Raw genomic sequence first — 4811 nt, 5'->3', positions numbered from 1 at the left:
ATCTGTGGAAGCTAGAGAGGAAAAAGGAAAAGAAGGATTGGGGTAAATCTGGAAATTGAAGGAGAACAATGCGATATTTTGATACATACATATATTGTGGAAAGATCAAACCAGGATAATTGGCACATCCTTTACCTTAATATTTGTCATTTATCTGTAGTGAGATCATTTATGTCATCAAGAGGATAATTTTGAGTAAACCACGTCTTCATGTAATATAAGTACATTAAAAATAAAGTTAGAAATATTAGAAAGATGTATAAAAAATTGATGAAAGATGTAACTATGAGGACCAAATATAGGTAAAAAATATTCAAAAGGAATTACTTAGGGAGTTGTTGAGGAGAAACAAGTACAAAATCATATATTCAAATCTCACTGCCAATTCCTTCTGAGTAAAAACTGAAGCATGTGTCTTAGAAAACAAAAAGATCTAGGAAGTCAACATTCAGCATTTGCCTTAGGAGCAAGGTGTCCACTTTGCACTGAAGACATTGCTCCATTAATGAGACGAGGCTGCTCTGCTGAACAGTCTCCCCAGGGGCCCCTTCACATCCTTGTTCCTCAGGCTGTAGATGAAGGGGTTCAGCATGGGGGTGACCACAGTGTACATCACTGAGGCCACTGTGATTCCTTGGGAAGAATGGGTCAGAGTAAAACTGAGGTATTCCACAAGACTTGTCCCATAGTATAAGGAGACCACACAGAGGTGGGACCCACAGGTGGAAAAGGCTTTATACTTACTCTCAATAGAAGACATCCTCATTAATGAGGAGACAATCTGAGAGTAAGAGAAGAGGATCCCTGTCATAGGAAATACACAAAGCAGGGCAGTCACCACATAGGTGAAGATGTTATTGATAAGGGCATCAGAGTCAGCCACCTTGAGAAGCTGAGCCAGTTCACAGAAGAAATGTGGGATTTTAGAGCCTGAGGAGAAGGTCAGTCGATTTAACAGTAGAATATGAATCAGGGATACCCAGAACATGAGGAGCCAAGACATCAGAACCAGGAGGACACAGAGCCGGAGATTCATGATGACTGTACTTCAGGGGGTGACAGATGGCCGCAAAGCAGTCAAGGGCCATTGTGGTGAGTCGAAAATTATCCACTCCAAGAAACATAAGGAAAAAATACACTTGAGAGAGGCATTCTGAGTAGGAGATGTCTTTGTTTGTAAATAGAGGTTCACCAGCATCTTGGGGATGCTACAAAGGACAGGCTGGAGAGGAAGAAGTACATGGGGATGTGCAGGTGGGAGTCAGAGCTGACTACCAGGAGGATTCCCAAGTACCAGGTGACCAGGTACATGGACAGGAACAGTCCAAAGAGAACAGGCTGTAATTCAGGGTCTTCTGACAGTCCCAGGAGGAGGAATTGTGATAGGACAGTGTGGTTCTCTTCTTCCATGAAGCTGGTGTGTTTTCTGGAGTAAAACACAAAAGTAACATTTAAACACCTGGCAACTGGCACCCAAGGAGTTACCACTCTACTAGGTTACCCTTGGGCAGATGTCCTTCACACTGCTGAGTCCTACCCATGCCTGCAATTCACTCAGAGAAGTGGTATCCATTTCCATGTTGAATAAATGTAATTATTCTTGAATTCCTCAATTTAGCAAAGATCTCTTTCTTCATAAAGTCTTTAGTTTTAGTTCTCTTATGTTAATTAATCAACTGAAATAATTTATTCCTAGGTAAGAACCATCCAATATATATGAGGACATTTCATACCATTAGATTCATTATCCCCATACTAGCTTATTCTATTAGCCCTACAGTAATGATTGAACATGGGTTTTCAGATTAACTCTTATTCTGTGGCTTGACATTTATGAGAACTGTGAATTAGTTTTCAGTGCCTTATTTATCTTTTCAAAAATATCATTATAATTTCTTCCTTGGTGTGAAATTTTAAAAATGCCCTTTGCATGGTATTATTTCAATAAGCATAGTTTTGATTTTTATAATAATTACAGATTATAATTAAAATTCTCCCCTTAGATGCATAGCTCCCCACAAGGTGCAGAATAGAGCTGTGATTTGGAAATTGGCTCCTTCTTTATTTTTATTTTTTTATTATTATTTATATTTACCAGAAATTAAACCCAAGAGTGCTTAACAACTGAGTTACATAAACAGCCATTTTTAAATTTTTAATTTTGAGACAGGGTCTCTCTAAATTTCTGAAACAGATTTGAACCTGTGATCCTTCTGCTTCAGCCCCTGACCTGCTGGGATTACAGACTGGTGCCACCTGACTTGGCTAAAACGACTTCTTCAATCAGACATCTAGAAATAGAGTTTTGGTCTGCCCGCTTATAATCTGTGTGACCTTGAGAAAGTTATTTAAACTCAATTAGTTGAAATTAACTCACCTCCCCAGTAGGAATTGAAAATGTTCCCTCAATGGTATAGTTGAAGAGGAAATTTCAATGAGTTGAGGATTGTAACTCTTCTGCTACAGTTAAGGGGGCATACAAATGGCATGTCATAAATAAGAGATTTTACTTTGTACATCACAAAAAGTGTGTCTGCATGGCTATTCTCTATCAATAAATATTCTTCTTAACCTGTGGCAGCCCACAAGGCCAGAGTTGTGATCACTACAAATACAACAGGTTTCTTACCTCTTTTGAGCTCCACAGAGCATTTCTAGTTAATGAAGATCCTGTGACTCCTTCCTCCAGACAATGATGCCTGCATGGTGAATTCTTCCAAGAAGAGGAGAAACATGGGGTCTACACAGATAAATGGAGAAAACAAAGGAATATCCATTAGAATGCATGCAAGGAGTGTGTGACTGTGTGTGCTCCTGTGTCCACATGGTTTTGAGTGGTATGTATTATGTTAAAATCTGCAATTAATTGCCAAAATATATTTGATGACCTAGATTTCAATTATTCAAGGTTTCTCTATCCCAAACCATCTAAATTCTTAAAGACACATGTAAGTCTTGAAATTGATTACATTTACCTTATTAAAAGGGCTAGTGTATTAATCCATGCCAAATGGGAATTAATTAAAGACAGTAGAAGAGCAGTGAGGACCAATAATTTTCTGTTCTAAATGCATAGAAAGTGGATAGAAGAGGCTGTTTGCAATAGGAATGTGTGGGCTCAGGGAGGAAGTAAGGAAACAAGGCACATTCTAGGCTGAGAGAGCAGAGTGTACAGCTTCCCATCAGCTGGTGGGCTGCAGTGGGAAGGATTAGAGGCCTGTGTGATGGACAGTAGGGTTGAGGGTCAGGAGAAAGGAGGGTGACCCACAGCAGACCCTTGTGTTCTTTCTGATGTCACTTTGAACCTGGTAAATTTATGCTCATTTGTGGCCCTGAAGTTGTGAAAGCTTTTCTCACCATTTGCCTTTCCAAGGACTCCAAGGTGCTTGACAGGCAGACGTTGCACCAATACAAATGTTGGATGCACAATAACCACAGGACTGAGCTCTCAGCCTCATCACGAAGGACTTTTCTAATTTCACATTTCTAAGCATAAATTTCAAAACAGATTACAAAAATTAAATAGGATGCATTCCTACCCATTTTACATGTTGGAGACATGGTTTAATGGGAGGGCAGAAGTTCCTAGCATGCTCAAAGTCCTGAGCTCAATTTATAGCCTTACTACAAAATAAAAGAAAACCAGACATGATGAGCAATTCATTGCAGCTCTGGAAATGAAGGCCAGCTTAACCTGATGATGCTTGTAAACATAATGGTTCACCAAAATAAGTCAGTTGAGATAAACAATAACCATAATCACCATAGAGAAATGTATTAGAGAAATATTAACAGCAGTTACTGTGGTCAACAGCAAGAACCAGAAGATGTGTATCACGATGGAAAACAAGGACAATTTCCAAAACCAATAAAGAAGGATTGTTTTCAAACCCACAGCCAACAGGAGATGTTACATCAAAGCACTAGAGTATTTGTGATTGAATTCTTGCAAATGCCAAGGAAGTCTGCTTCCACTTCGATAATTTAACACTTTCCTGTATATTTTAAAGGACTGGTAATAAGAGAAAAGCAATTGGACTGAATGTTGAATAATTATGAATAACTATCAGAAATAATTATGTCATTTGCAGGAGAATGGATGGCATTGGAGAGATCGTATTAAGTAAAGTAAGCCCAACTCAGAAACCCAAGAGTCATATGTTTTCTTTCATATGTGGAAGCCAAAGAGGAAAATGGGAAAAAGATCTCATGAAAACAGAAGTGAGAATAGTCAGGTGAATGAGGTGTCAAGGGGAAAGGAGGAGGAGAGGAATAGGAAGGAATGAAATTGATCATATTTATTAGTGAGCATGTGTTGAAATGTAAGAATAAATCCTACTATTACCCTATGGACATATATAATTACATGAATGGTATAAATCTACATCATGCACAACCATAGAAATGAAAATATGTACCTCATTTGTGTACAATAAATCAAAATGCAATCTGTAAAAATAAAAAAATTAAAATCTTACTAATATGTATAATTTTTCTGCACCAATAACATTTTTGAAAAGACATAATTAAGAGTAGATGCCATTGGGGACATTAAAGTGAGATGATTGCTACAAAAAAATTGACCTAATTAGTACTTTATGTAAGTCAAATCTGACGTTAAAAGTGGTTAGGGTATATAATAGAAACATAAATGGAAATTTGAAATAACATTAATAGGATCTCATGTGCAGCAGATATTTTTTCAGTACTTGTTCAGTACTTATTGAATAATTTGGATCTAGGAAATGTTTCAGGATACTAGAGCTTATAGGAAGAAGTAGGGAAGAGTTGGAGACTCTCCAGGAAATAAC

General features: G+C 37.8%; 1 pseudogene; it reads right to left on the bottom strand.

Annotated features, from left to right (window-relative positions):
* Positions 1 to 598: 598 nt before the first annotated feature.
* LOC124968021 (olfactory receptor 867-like) lies at positions 599 to 2652 on the bottom strand (annotated as a pseudogene).
* Between the last annotated feature and the right edge of the window lie 2159 nt (positions 2653 to 4811).

The sequence above is a fragment of the Sciurus carolinensis genome, chromosome 17 (assembly GCF_902686445.1).
Source record: "Sciurus carolinensis chromosome 17, mSciCar1.2, whole genome shotgun sequence".
Taxonomy (NCBI): Eukaryota; Metazoa; Chordata; class Mammalia; order Rodentia; family Sciuridae; genus Sciurus; species Sciurus carolinensis.
This window is presented reverse-complemented; position numbering and strand designations above follow the sequence as displayed.